The sequence below is a fragment of the Vidua macroura genome, chromosome 8, assembly GCF_024509145.1.
Source record: "Vidua macroura isolate BioBank_ID:100142 chromosome 8, ASM2450914v1, whole genome shotgun sequence".
NCBI classification, from domain to species: Eukaryota; Metazoa; Chordata; class Aves; order Passeriformes; family Viduidae; genus Vidua; species Vidua macroura.
Genome location: NC_071578.1, coordinates 9,446,741 through 9,462,751, shown reverse-complemented (window position 1 = coordinate 9,462,751; position 16,011 = coordinate 9,446,741).

Sequence of the window (16,011 nt, the reverse complement as noted above, 5' to 3'; positions counted from 1 at the left end):
CCCAAACTGTAGTTACCAATTTTGCTCCTCTAGACTCAGTCCACACAACTCACTTTTTCAGCTAATTTCACTTTAAGTTTTCCCTGTGCTTACAGAGAAGCTTCCCCCTACTTCTTTCACTCAGCTTCATATGCCTTTTGGTTGAGGTTATCTAATGGGTAGTTAAATGTTTAGTCTTTGTCCCTTAGCCAGAATTAGCCCTGTTCCACCCAGAGCCTTTTCTTTGATTAATTAAAAGGAAGGAGGAAGCTATAGAGTAATTTTATTGCTGTTTTCAACTGAATAGCAGTTTGTGTTCTGGATATTGTCTGACAAATGAGCAGAACCACGAAACAGAATTGATAATAAATATAAACTTGTTAGTATTGTAGTAATACTAACACCAGTGCTATCAGTTAGGAAAGTCATAACACACTATGCATTACCCTAGGAATTTGGCTTGTTTTGTTTTGTTTTGTTGTTACTGCTGTTGAATTAAAACAGGGTGCACTGTTTTGACCACATAACAGAAATGCATCAGATTGTCCACGTTGCTTTAAGTATCATGGAAAAATCTTCAGTCACCGTTCCCGTCTACACTATTTTCTAATGGCAACTAAAATAATTGCTTTTTTTATTTTCCCAGTAAAGTGTGAAATTGTTTTCATAGCTAATTAGCACATTGTGCAGCGAGTAAGAATTAGTGTAGCAATTGTCATCACAAAACCCTTAGAAGTCCAGAAGAGAATGGATTTTGAAACAAATCACCTAAATCTTTATAAGGTTTTGAGCCCGAAGTGGCAGAGAAAATTACCACAGAGATTTAGTGTGAGCTCCCATTAAAGTATTGTGGGAATATACTGTGATTAAATAAAAAGTAAACTATCTGTCTTTGCTTTGCAATGATAATAAATAGCCTGTGGTCCCAAAGTTGCAGAGTCTAAATCTCCCGTACCTGTAGTTTTCTCTTTAGAAAATAAGAGGAAGCTCAGAGATGCTTCCAACAGCTGCAGGCAAACAAAAAAACCTTGTATTTCTCCACCCTGCTAATACAGATGTTATCATTTACGCTTGGACCAAAGTGAAGTTCTCCAACTTCCTCTCAGTCTTTTGTCCAGTTTTTTTTTGTTTTGTTTTGTTTGTTTGTTTGTTTGTTTTTGGGTTTTTTTTTTGTTTTTTTTTGTTTTGTTTTGTTTTGTTTTTGTTTGTTTTTTTGTTTTTTTGTTTTTTTGGTTTTTTTTGTGGTGTGGAACTGTCACTCTTCTGGTTCATGAGAAAAATTTTTCTTTACCTAAGATACTTCAGGAACTTTCTATTCTTCCCACGTACTATAGGTGTCTCCAGTAAAGAAGCATATGCTTGACTTTCCAGTCGCTGTAATTGAAGAGTGCTCCACTGGCCCAAATCAGCTTCCCAGAGCCCAGCTGGAAATTCAAACACTGCCAAACATTTGGCAAGATCCCATCCAGAAGTGGCTTCAATCAAAGCACCCACATTTCACCTCAAAGGAAGAACAGGAGAATACAAATCACTTGGTCAGGGCAGTTCCTCTCTGTGGGGTGTCAGGATTTCCCCTGAGGGATGCAGAAGGTGGCCAGGTGGGTTCTTCTTTGGCTAAGAATTGTTCAGCAACTGATTTATTTCCCCGGAGTTTGGAAACCTTGAGAATATGTCTTTCTTTAATCCTGATTCTCAGCTGATCCACTGTTTCCCATTCCACGGGATCTATAACAAAGTGACAGATTTGCGGTCTGAGTATTGGTTGCTGCCTTTCCTTTCACTGAATTCAGGAGCATTTTCTCCACAGCATTTTAGCCCAAAAAGTGAAAAATGGGCAGAAGCAGTCAACCATCCAAGAAAACACTGGAGAAACTGTTTAGTGGATGACTTCTGCATCTGGGATATGGCAGCAAAGGGCATTTCAGAAGGACTGGGCTGAAGACAAAGCTATGAGATATTTCCAAGGGATTAACCTGGGACAAGGGCTCCTTTCAGAGCAGGTCCAGGTCCAGCCAGGAGCCAAGGTCACAGTCACAGCCCTGCCTGAGCTGGTCAGGGTCTCCTGGACCATGGGCAGGGCTGGGACCAGCTGGGCAGGGACACAAAGGGCCATTCATGCCCTCCAGGGCCGCCAGTGTGACCTGTCCTGCATTTGAAGGATTACATTTGCAAATGTTAATTCCAGTATAAAAGCCAACAAAAAATAAACTTCAGTTTTATGATCTCAGCAGCTTTCTGGGCTCTCCTTCAACTACATGAACACTTGCTGGGATTAAACTTTTTTTCAGTTTGTTTTTTTCAAAGATATTGCTAGGCAATTATCTTCAGTAGCAGATTAGGTGATCCAGCTAACAGCTCTCAAATGCTGGAAGTCTTCTTTGCTCATCATTAGCACTCAGTTCACCAGCTGACTGAATTATTGCTTGTAAGTACTTTTGGATAAATTATCTCTTGTGCGGTATTTTGAGCTGTTTGAATCATTGTACATTCGTTTCTTGATCTTAAATTGTAAAACATAAGACCGTTGGACCCACAGAAATGCTTTATTCTACCCTATTTTATACAGTTTGCATAATTTACATGGCTTCTTCCAACCCCTAGCTGGACTGAAATGCATATTCCAAAGTAACTGTGTCCCATTACACAGGTAATTAAAGCCCTGACACTTTTAAAGTTTTATCTCAGAACTGGAAGGTCAATCCAAACTATGCTGATTTTCTTTTTCTCTTTCCTACATCAGGGTTCTTGGCCAAAAACTTCTTTAAGATTTACAAAGATTTCCTGAGAGTTGGCAGACCTGTATGAGCCAGGGGTTAGAAACTGAATTTCATTCTTTGCCTCTGACTGTCCAGGTATCCTCAGGCCTCTCTACCATCTCTCAAATCACTGATGTATTTGCCAGTCACATTCATTTCCCATCATATGGGAAAAAAGATATTTATCAACATTTTGCAAGGACATGTCAGTCCTATAGAACATTTTTCAAACCTGAGATATACAAATGAAAGGGGAAATATTATTAGTCAGTTCTAATTGTCCTATTCTTCTGCAGAACACAAAGTTGTCGTCTACAGGGACAGTTTTGTACAGTTTATCACAGCCTGTTTGCTTTTTTCAAATTGTTCATCTGTGTTTGGATGGAGAAAATTTCAGGCTATCACTGTGGGATTAATACCCTAAGATTTCCTAAAAGAGAGCTGCACCAAAGAAAATTCTCTCTGGTATGAGCAGATAAATTTCATGCAAACAACTCACTTTTTTAAATGTCCTATTTTGAGACTGCCATTGGTGGCATGATCCATCCTAGGGCTATTGAATTTTTCTGCTCCTGGATTTTCTGGAAGTCGAAAATCTTTATTTTTTAGAGGTACTGAAAAGAAACAATTCTATTTTAAAACCCTCAAATGACAGAAGATCAATATGAAATCTGCAGAAGTACAATTTTAAAACAAGACTTTTTTAAAAAGGAGTTCAAAGTGCGCCTCCTGGACCAGCTATTAAAACAAACACATTTCAGCTTGGATATTGAAGTCCATGATTTTTGCCAAGTTTTCCCAGGATTTATTCTGCAGTTTGCATTGTGCGAGGAGTGATTCTGAACATCACAGTTCTCATTGCAGCAGCCTCCAGCAGTGGGAACCAGACAAGACACAATCCATTCAGTCACATCTTCAAAGCAGGAGTCACAGCAAACGAGCAATATTCCCACTTCACATGGAACGGGCTGGAGCATTTATATTAACTATTGTAGTGGGCATGCAAGTGGATTTCACAAAACCTACAAGAGGGTTGCCAACAGGCACCTAAATACCCCCAGTATGAGTTCTCACTCCAAAGCTTATGTGAAATGTGACCCTGATAATTGCCCCACTGCTTGCTGTGACAGTGGTGCCCACTGATTCCCCCAGCTGGGGCCAGACCTTGCCAATCACAGTTGCTACCACAAACACCACTTTTTGCTCAGTGTAGACACAGCCAGCAAGGCAGACCAGGTGGTCTCGGGCTGAAGGAGGCCTCTGAGCACTGCTAAAGTTAGAAATAGGATGTTTGGTCCCTGGATAAAGTCACATAGCAGCCAGCCAAAGGGACATGTGTAGCCCAGAGCAGCCGAAAAGAGCTATTAAAAGATAATTTCCTAATTAATTAATTGAAGATTTCTGGAACATATGAAGACATGAAATTGAAGACTTGAAGATGCCCACTGAAGACCTGTAACCACTGTGGCTTTGCAGCTATGAAAGCAAAGCATTTCATACCCACATGAAGGAGCACATCCTCCTTCTTTCTGGCTGCTGGAATTCTCTGCTCCCGGGAGGCTCTGCCAGTGCTCACCCCCGGGAGCTTGTGATGAGCTCTGGCAGTTTCAATATTAGTCAAGCAGGATGTTCAAAGCCACATAAGGCTTTTACAGGCCCAAATTCCATTAATTGTAGAAGGAACTGAATGCTTCAAAACCTTAGGGACCATCAAGCATTTTACCCTCATTTTCATGCCTAAGCTTTCCTTTAAAGGAAAGCTTTTGGTAAGAGATGCCATGGGGAAAGCACTCATTTGCAGCTCTTGCTGAACTGATTACAACAAGCAATGAGTTAATGAGTTTTCTTTGTGGTTTCTGAGTCTTGTTTGTAGAGGTGATTTTTTTATCTCTTCTAAGCTTTCTGTTGGAGGTGACAGCTGCAAGGTGGAGTGAAGAAAGACGATCTGTGCAAAATGTGCTGGCAGAAGCTAATGCATAAAAGTTTTAAATCACTTGCTTATGACAAGCAGAAGGACTCTGTGGCTAAGGTTTACTGACTCTCTGACACAGCAGTTTATCACTCCTGGCCATTCAGTCTCTCTGCTTGCTTCTACCAGGTAAAGTGTTACTAGAAATGAAAGAAATGACAACACAACACGTTTTATTACTGATGGACCCAAGGCACTACCACAACCTTCAGATGTTTATCCTGATGATTCAAGGAACACAAACATTCAAGCCTCAGATTTTATTTCAGCTTGTTCTAAAGATGGGGATTAGCCAGGTAAGCATCATTTGCTGGGTCAGTCATAGGAGATTTCACAGGAGTTTAATTGGACTGTGATACTTTTGTCTATCCCTCTGCAGATGCAGGGAGATGACTCCTACACAAAGGTCTTTCTGAATTGCTGTGTAGTCTGGTACACCACAGAGACTCACTGGAGGGCTCCTGCACTACAGCTCTGCACAAAGAAGTCTGAAGTACAAAGCTCTGTTCAGCAGTGCTGTGCCTCCCCTCCAACACTGTAGTCTTCCCTCTGCCTGCAGGGATAGAGCACATTTTTGGTGCCAGCAATCACAGGAGCTTACTAAAGAACATTGTTTCCACAGGATTCAGTTAGTTGTTTTTAATTTTCTACAGAAGACCAAACTTGGGATGTGGTTTGAAGCATTTGTTAACCTTAGCAGAGAGGTATTGAAAGGGCAGTAACCTCCTCCTGTCACCTTCCTTATCCAGGTGACAAGAAATCTGCTCTCATGTCTTTCCTTTCAGAGTCATTTCCCTTGCTGCTTTCAGACAGTTTCATACATGGGCAATATTGAAAGAAAAAAATGTAAAACTCCTCTCTCAGAACATCTAAACAGGGATTTACTACAGAACAAAGTAACAAGAAAACTCCATCTTTCTACCACACAAGCTCTTTTTCAGGAAAAAGGGTTCAAGGTACCTTCAGTGTCCTGGGTGGTTTTTCTCTATGTGGAAAATTACAGCCATTGAACATGTCAGTTCAGTGGTAAAGCTATGAAGTAACTCAAGAGCCTAATTCCTGAATGAGTAGGGAGAGAAATCTCTTCTAGGCTTTTAGGAGAGTGTTAAGATCAGCAGGAGGGATGCACTCACAGAGCTGTGGCCTGGCACCAGGCAGAGATGGGACCCTGCAACCCACACTGACAATCTGCTCTTGGGAAGGAAGACAGCCTGTAAGGACGGAGGGAAATAAAGGATGAAACAACAAACTGTTTCTGAATTTTAACTTTAATCTTTGAAGGAAAATTCCTAATTTTGAAAGTCCTAACTTTTTCCCCAAATCTGGCAGCAGCTTTATGAAATCAAAAGTATAACATAGCCCAGGTTCACGGGATCAGAGTAAACCCTGCCAGTGAGAGGTGAGGAGGGACTCTCTGTTCCTGCAAACACACAGATACCACAGGCAGGGCACATCCACACTATCCAAATCTCACCATGGAGCAGGAGCTGATTCCTGTTATGTTTTTTTTGACTGGCTCAGTCTCACTCCATACCACTACTTATATCCTTCTCTGTTGTGTTCTCTGACATTTGCTTAAAAATTATCCCACAGTAGGAAAAATTATCCTGACACAGCATGTGATGCAGTGCCCCCCAGCTAAAAGGTAGCCTGTGAGCAGGATTGACCATCAGAAAAAATAAACTTTGCAACATAATTTGGTATCAGAAACAATAAACAATAAATTTCACATTTATATAGACCACCAAAAGGCCTATTCCATACTAAATATCTCTTTCACATACACTGATGGACACCCCAACATCTAATCCAAAGGATCAGCTGCAGAGCAGGAATAGCAGTTTTAACAGGAGAGGGAGATACAGTTGTAAAATATCAAATGGGATATAGAAATGGAGCTCTCCTGCACATAGCCTTATGAAAGGAAGGAGATAGTCTAGTTAATGTGAATTGGGAACCCTTTGCAAGCTGGTCAGAGGAAATGCCTGTTGGTGTGCAGGAGCAATTCATGCAAACACCAACGAGCCTTTGAAACTCATTGATGCTGCACCACTGAGGGACACAGGAGATCACACAATAAAAGCTATCCTGCATTTCAGCCTGGGTTCTCAGGCATGAACTTGGAGATCTGGAAATTAATTTTTAAGGTAAGTTATTTAACTGTGAGGGTTTTTTAACTTATGTCTTAGCCCATGCCCCAAGCTGCTGTCAGGGGCAGGATGACACAGACATGGTTTTCTCACAGCAGGACAAATCCTGCATTTTGACACTCCACAGAAACTAAAGAGTCGTGTTAAGAGTTGTGTTTATTAACTCTACAATATCATGGATAATTCCTTTATTTCAGCTCTGCTGAGGAAATCAAAATCCTGGATTCTTCCCTTCTGAAAACCTAATTCCCTCAACCACTTTGGAGAGGTACTTTGCTGAATTAAAATCCTCCCCAGGGAGATTTTGTAGGTGCAGTAACACTGTTTAAAGATCGCTGCCAGGCTGCCTGTGCCATCGAAAATCCTTCTGGAACTCTTTTAAACAAGCAGAGTGGAGAGGTTGAAGTGAGGGAAATGTGAGAGTTGTGCAAGTGTGCAAGTATGTGATAACCTTTCTGAGAGAAAAAGAGTGTGGTCATTACCTGAATCAAGAATCAATTTCTAATACAGCAGAAACAGCAAGCTTGCTTTTTAATTTGTGATAAGAAGAAACAAAGCTATAAGGAAACTCTGATCACAATTTTATAATAGGCTCTCTAAGAAATTCACTAATAAAAGTGTATTGCAAACACATTATTAAAGTTTTGTGGTAGAAGTTCAAGAGACTGAATCCAGGAGATGGAGCAGAATCTAACACATTTTTATGAATTCATAAAATTTTTTACAGGATCTCACGAGCAAGACCCTGCAAATTTGGAGCCTGAAGGAAATGTTTTTACAGTTCACATATATAAAACCAGAACCCGAGGTTTTTAATGGCAGTGTTGGCACATTGTTAACTATACATGATGCTCAAAATATGAAAAACAAAGAAGGGAAAAAAATGAAAGAATTTCTGAGTACATCTATGTTTTCTGTTATTTTACATGGGAGCCAAACTATGAATTGAAACAAATTGCAAGCCACTGTTGAAATCCTTCTTCATGTCACTGGAAATTTATAGTCATCTTCCAGAACTCCTTTGGATGAGGGCAAAGTTATAACCTGACTGAGCTGCTCCCAGCACTCTTTTGTTACAATTTGTTTCTTTGCAATGTACTGATATCCTCCTTTTTTTCCTGACTGGAAAGGCAAAAGATTGGTGTTTATTAGATGTTATTTATGCAGCATTTCTTTAAAAAGTAAAAAAAAATTTTAAAAGCAAAAAACCGAAAAAGGCATACAGATTCTATAGAGGAAGAAGACAGAGAAATCTACTTTATAATTAACTTTATTTTCATTTACATAGGTTTTGTTAGTTTCCCTTCACAAATATTATGTGTAGGAAAACAACTGCTGTAAAATGAAAAACATTAAAGTGGTGTCAATCCTCTGTTTCACAGAGACAATCATGATTGGGTTACCCTGCCGAGAAGACAGAGAATTGATTGAACTGGGACCATTTAAATTTTAAAAAGTCACTTTCACCACCTTCCTCCTGCATCAGTCTTCATGTATTGTGCCTTGCCTGAGCTAATACCAGATTCATTGCAGCCATGCTGTAACTGATTGCTGTAAATTTGCATATTCTCCCGATGTATATGAAGAAGTAGCACTGAGGCTTTCAGGATTAACAGATCTATGCTTTGAATTACTTCTCATTTCCATTCAAAGTCCATGCAATTCTTTACAAGGGCTCTTCAAAAGAAATTCTGCAGGAAACAAAGCCAGAAAATTCACAGTAGATTAAAACTCAGCAGGGGTGAATTCATGTGGTGAAGAAATGAAATACAATAAGAAAACTGATTTCACTTTTACATTTTTAAAAACGCAATCACGACATTACAGTGATCATAATTCTCACAGCAACACAAAATTAAGTGTCTCAAAGGCTGCCCGTGTCTCTTAATTTGTCTAAGGGTGGCCTGGAGATCTAAAACAGAGATTCCACAGGTCTGTTCCAGTTCCCAACAGGAGCAAAATAATGGAATCACTTAGGGTGAGAGGGACCACTGGAAGTCAGGTGATCCAACACCTCCCACCTGCCTCGAGAGAGGGCCAGCTTAGGACAGGCTGCTCAGACCTTGTCCAGTCTGGTTTGACCCCTCCACAGGCAGAGATTCACCAGCCTCTCTGTGACCTTGCTGCAGGATTTCACTGCCCTCACTGGGGATGTTTTCCTTGGTATCTGATAGAAATTTCTCTTGTTGCAGCTTGTGTTTGTTGCTTCTGTACTCAGTGAAATTTTAGAACACTTCAAGACTACCTTGGTGTATCTGGTATACTACTACAAAAAAAAAATCCCTGGATTTCCCAATACAATATTTTACTCTGTACTTCACTTTTGTCCTGGTCTGTTGTTGTCTTCTTAGAAATCATTTATCCAGAGTAGCTTTAGAAGACACAACTGGAGAAGTCCAGCTGAGGAAACAACCCACTACCTTTCTCAGGCATTTGAGAAAGAAAATTAGAATAATTACAGTAGGATATGAGAAATTTGAGTAAAATTCTGATGCCTCTCTGAATTCATTAACTGCCTGTCTGTACTATGAGTTTAGTGTTTTAATTGCCCAGAGTACAAGCCCAAGTTCTTCAGCTGGCTGTGGTAAGTGATTTATCCAACACACGGTATGTAATTGGCCTGCAGTTTGCTCTTAGCTCCCCTCTTTGGATGAGCATCTGTGATTCTGAGGAATAGTATTGAAATTCCTTCCCAAAGGAGCACACTGATATCAGGACTGGCAGGCCTTTAAACCCCTCTATTCTGCTGTCTGAGGAGGTTCACACATCATGCCTGGCCTCACCATCCTGCTCCCAGCTCCACACTGCTCTATGAGCTCCCTTAACTCCTGCACTACCCCAGCACCTCCACCCTCCTGGACCAGCCCTCTCTTCCAGCAGTTCCTGGTGTCAGCCATCAATAACATCCTAGGAGAGAGAGAAGGAATGAAGATTTTATGAGCATTTTCCCTTTGGGTTCCTTCCTCTCTGAAACCCTACCCTTAAATGAAGTTTACCCAGGGAGACGAGGTTTTCCCACAAAGCAAGGGGAGAGAGAGAAGAAAAGAAGAGGAAGAAAAGAAGAGAAAGAAGAGAGGTTTTCAGGTAGCCCTTCATGCTCCAATACTACTTTTTTTGCAAGAGTGGAAAGATATAGTCCAGTTGCCTAATTTTCTCTTCTACCCAGAAGACTCAAGAGGTTGTTAGGTTCTTATTCACTGAACTGGTGTCATTTAATGGTGTCTCAAATTGTTAAGCAGTTTCTGAATCCTCTCTTCTGATGCATGAGGCAATTCTATCTTTACGTAATTCAGAGGAGCCACATGAGACTTAATTAATATTTATAAAGCAGTCAGGATGCTCAGTTGAAAAGGGTGATGATATAAAAGCTCTATAAAAACACTCACAATTTTTCAAATTCTCTGATGTTGCAGGTCAAATTAAAGACTCGCTTTTCCCCTTCATTTTCCAGCAGCAATTGTGTCCCCTATGGGTTGTGTGGAAACAGTCAATGCCCAGAAGCCAGTAACACAGGGAATTTTTAAAAAGTGGATAACCTGTTTATACCTGTAAAGGATGGCAGGGCACAAACAGCAAAACCAATGAAATGTTGTTTCCTGTGAATTCGTGTTCTGTCTCCTCTAACCACCACCTCACCAGACATCTTCCCCCAGCCCTTTGACATCTGCCACGGGCACAGGATGCTTCAGGCAGGAGCTGATCCAAGGGCACTGAGGGGCTGCTCAACGTGGGCAGTTCCTCTGCCTGCTGCATCCAGAGAGGGCAACGAGCTGAACTGCACCGTGATGGCAGGAGAGCTCCTTAAACAGCTGCAAGCACCTGGGCTTCTGCAACTTGGTCGGAAATTGTCTGGAAAAGAAGACAGACATCTCAGCTGTCTGAAAAACTTAATTTCTTAACACTGCCAGGCACAGCCACAGGCAGATCAGACCAGACTGAGGCTCTTGAGGCCTCTCAGTGATGTCAGCCTTCTACCTCTGCCTCACTTGCAAACAGCTCTTGGTGCCAGCAGAGAAATAAAGCACTGTTTAACTGAGGCTGGAGCATAATGGAAACGGTCCCACCATGCTGCAGGGCACTACCAAAGAGATGCAGTGAGGATCACAGTGACAACAGCAAAGACACCAGACTGGCAGGGATGTGCTACAGCTGGCAAACACAAGCACCAGTCAGAGAAACATCACAGCCCACAGGGAAACATGTGTTCATTTTTCAGGTCACATCTACCACGCAGAGGAAAATTATAGAGAGTGCATTGTGTATGTGTTTGCATCTCCACTCAGCTGTGCTGAAAAGAGGAAATCATCAAGCCCATGGATTTGTCTAATGTGGGATGATTTAATGGCATGTGGCATAATTCAGCAAGTAACCTGGGGCTATCTGCCCCCCTAGGCAGCCTGTGCTGACATCCTCCAGCCCCTCAAGAAAGGCTTCCTGAGGCTCCTCAGGGCGCTGTTTGATCCAAGTGCTGCTCCCACCCCTCGTGAGGAGACAAGGGGTGGCATGAGCTGCTTCTAAGATGGAATGGTGGAAGTTGGTTTATTTCTTGACATACAGTGCCCACAGCTGTTTCCTGTAGACATTTGAATGACCTGGTCCCTGCTCTGTATCAAGTCAAGGGATCACTGGACCAAGCTCCCGAACCACGGTGCCTTGGCAGCACGCTCTGATTGAAGTGTGGGACACATGGGCCCATCTTGCCTTCCCTTTCCTCTCCTGGTGCCAGCTCCAGCATATTTCTGGTCCAGAAATATACTGACAGTGACCAGTGGTGCTTTGCAGGGAGCTGAGCTGGGACTTTGAGGTGCCTGAAAACTAATCCATAAGAAAAAGGGACGGAGGGGCTGAAGGTGCAGAATTTCATTCAGCTGTGCTCCCAGCAAAGCCTCAAGCCAGCTGCCTAGGAACAGGGGACACAGCACTGGGGAGGAACTAAGGAGGGAGAGGGAAGGGGAAAGAGCAGGATTTGTTTGGATCAACAGTCTTGTCAAGACATGCACATGAGTGACATCCCCTGAGATGCACAAAGCCACCTGGACACTGGGACAAAGATGCTCAGCACGGCCTCAGCCATCTCCCTGTCCAGCCCCACATCCTTGAGCTGTGAGCACTGTCCCCCCCTACCTAAAGGATTTCTTAAACTCAGTGGACTCCTCCGCTTTTACTGAGGGCAGGTTCAAATCTGCTTTGCACCAGAGGGGCTATCAGGAGGTTTTTAAGTAAAAAAACCTCTACGTGCTGATGAATTAGCATGCTCACTGGTGTTTTAATGACTTCTTTCTGGGATACTTGAGATCAAGAAGGTTACCTTCACAAGGAAATCCTGCAGAATACTTTAAAATTAAATTAGTTTTTGTAATGCTTTGCAGAATAATTATGACAATGATGTGATCCTGTGATAACACCTTGTATCCATACTCGGGCAAAGTCTTGAAGCTGCTCTGGAGCATTAGAGGAAGGTTTATATCTAAAGGGGGCTAAGCTGAGCTGGCAGCCCTGCCAGTCTCTCTCCTTTCCACCTACCTTGCAGAAGATCCAGTTCTCTGCCTCCCACAGCCATAAGGAGCATTGGTTTACATGGTGCCAGGGGAGCAGGTCTGATATAGATCTTCAACCCAGAACTCTGGTCTTGCATTTGGGATACTTCCAAACTTGAGCCATGCTCAGGTCTGGTCTTGGAGTGATTGTTTTTCTTTTAAAAGCCTGTCTGCATCAGAGAGTGCAGGAAAATGGGTGAAGAGCTTCTCTCCTAATGCACATTTTCACTTGAAGATGAGTAAACTCCACATGGTCTTTCAAGGTGATGTTTGTGTCAGGTGTCAAACACAGCCTGACTCCTGAAACTATAAAAATCAATCACAGCAACAGATAAAACCAGCTCCAAATGAAGTGCTCCCTATGTCTAGCAAATACTGCAGCTAGCTGCCAAGGAAATGATGTTTTGTTTCTGAGGGACAGTCAGGGACTGAGGTTTGGGCATGGTGGTGCCCGGTTTCTCCGAGGGAACTGCAGCTGTAGATGAAACTCCACCACCATCTGCTGGACACACTGGGGATGGAGCTGGGCTCATCCGTGTTTTGCTATGAGCAAAATGACAATACTTGTCTAAAGAAAAAGTTGGCCAGCGTGTTAATGCAAAGTCCCTAATCCCGTTTTACAGCCATCAGGAATTTTTTCTACCCATGGACATAAGTGGCAACTACATATCTCCTTTGGAAAGTCTGGTTTTATTTAATTTCACGGTAGCTGCGATAGATCTGAGACACAATTCGTAAAAGTACGGCCTGAATGTTAAAGCAGGCAAACAGTGGGGAAAGAGTGTTTTCTTAGGCAATCTAAAGAGAATCCCCTTATGTTTACACAGCAGTGAGCAGCCAGGGTTAACCCCTTGTGTAAGAATGAGATGGGAGAAAGAAATCAGAGAGGACATTGCTGTAGTCACACAGGAGCAACAGGGAGAACTGAAGAAAGAGAGAGACTATTGAAGAAGAAAATCACCCTGAGCTAGCTGGACCAGGAGTCTCACTGTGTCACAGTTACCTCCAGGAGGTCCTGCATACCCAAAATTTCCTGCACAAACCCACTTTCCAGCTTAGCTGAATCTGCAGCCTGGCTCAACACACCAGACAACTCTGCAGCAGCAACATCTCAGGCCTGCTGCATCATTTAGATCTGATTCTTTAATAAGTGAAGAATTGGGGCTTTAATAAGAGATAAGAGAGCTTTCGACTGCTGTGCTCAGACTAATCTTTTAGTTGAAAGTGATAGAAAAGCTGCTTCAATTTCTTATCTAGCATTTTCCTTTGAATTATTAATAACCAATTTATACTTAATTTACTTAGTTCAGAAAATTAACTACATGTGCCATTGATTCCAACATTTTTCATTTTTACTGCCATCTGCATCGACAAAGGGATAACTTCACAAAAACTAACTAAAAGACAAAGATACACACACACAACCTCCTGCCCTGGTTTGCTCTCCCAGCTCTCAGGAGTGTATCCACAAATACCAGCTTCTAATATTTCCATGCTTCTTTGCTTCGGACTTCTGTAAACTACAGCTTGGGTTAATGATTACAGCTAGTAAAGGGATGGAATTCTCCTAATATCTAAACTGGTTTTCCTAGACTCTTGGACAAGAAGAAACATTTTGGGGTAAAAGGGACAGAATCTGCAGGTTTCAGGGAAGAATGCAGGAGTTTTAAAGCCCAGTACCAGAATTAACTCACAATATATCTAACAACTACAAAAATGTAAACACAAAATGTGTTTAAACTTCCTCATCTCCTAGAAAAGGGAACATTCATTTTATTACACACAATGATTTATTTTAGGGGATTAAAAAACATTTTTCCAAGGGTACACTAAGGAAACTGGAGGCTATAAATGGCCATCCAGCCGACAAGACAAAGTGAGAGATTTGCAGGCAAAGGTGCTGAACTATGGTAATTTAGTTAAATGAAGGGGAAATATAAACACAGAAAAAGGCTTTTGCTGCCTTCTGACAGGTAGTAGTTTAATTGGCCTTCTCCATCCTGCAGAGACAAGAGGAAGTCTGATTTCAAAAGAGCTGAACATCATGGTTAAAATTAGGCTTCAGCTAAATTTAAAAAAAAGTACATTAACACGGCTGTAAGGTGAATCCCTGAAACTGTCCACAGATATGCAAAATGTTCAACTGGGAAAACTGGGAACAAAACCTCAGCCCTTCCTCAGCCTCATCCGAAGAGGGACACCAAGTCAAAGGTGTGACACTGGTTTTACAGACACTACACAGTGAGCAGTTAACAAACCATCCCAGGTACCAACTACACAGCACAGAGATCTCTCAAAGAGGCTGCTTAAGTACTTTTGGGAGGATCCTGGAAAGTCTTCCAATGAAAATGCATTAAGAGAGTGCCATTGTCAATTCTGTGGCATTTATAAATGTTGTTTTCTTTGTGTAGATACAATCATTAGGGCCTGAACTCCTGAGATAATGCAATAGTCAAACAAGCAGTAAACCCAAAGCTCAGGAAATATCACTTGGCTTTCAGTATTTCCAAAGCAGTGCCAGAGTTAAACTGTAAACTGTTAACAGATTACAGGGTTAATTTTTAATGTATTATTGTTATCTGCCAGGAACACTCTGGAAGATGAAAATGCCAGGGGCAGGATTCCTTGTCCCTTTTCCAGTCACCAGGGATTTTACTGCTGGCTGAGGTAGGAGACTCCTACAGCTCTCTCTATGAAAAGGCTCACACAGCACAGTAAGATAATGTGATGCCTGATTTCTTCTCCAGTCCTTTCCTGCTCCCTGCTGGCACTCCATCTGTTTTTTGACCAGCAGAAACACTAAGAAAACATTTTTACAGAACAACCTTAATAAAACCCTCCTATATTTTACTCCTCAATGATTACAGGGACAAGAAGTATAGTTCATACTACAGCTACTCCTGATCTCAAACACAAAGAATCAGCCTGACCACCAGCCAAAGCAGCGAGACCAAACTGTTTCTGTACAAACCCATTTCTACTTTGCCCAGGAAAGATGCCCAGACCAGGAAGGCAGAGCTTCACCTGTCTGTTCTGCTCACCACCACACAGCAAGGTCCAACCAACAGGGACAGCGACCCAGTGTTTCCCAGGAAGAGGAAACATCAGCCCTCCCAGGCCATCTATCTCAGCACTTCTCTTTGCTCACAGTAAAAAATTTTTACATTATCTACCCTTGTTCTTTTCAATGCAACTGAAGACTAAATTCACCCAGATTTTATGCAATCTGGGTACTCCCATAGCCAGGGTACAATCCAGATACTTCTCTGTGCAGAGGGCTGAAGGGAAGACCTTTTTTATCCCCTTCCATCTTGCCTGCAGCATCCTTCAAACAGAGCATGGTATCCCAGCTGAGACCTTATGGACAGCAAAGTTTTGCACTGTATTTGTCATTCATGTGCAGGAGTAAGGGTATCATTACATGACACCTGCCCTTTCCATGGCAGCAGGACCCTTCTCAGTAACATTCTGCTTGTAGTCTGCCAGTAAATTGGAGTTTTCTCTAAAGAATTGCTACACAGCTGGTTTATTTTCTCTCCTGTGCCTGTATATCAGCTGGTACTCTCTCAGATGTAATGCACTGTACTTCCCTGGCTGCAACGGCTTTCTTCTTTTTGCTT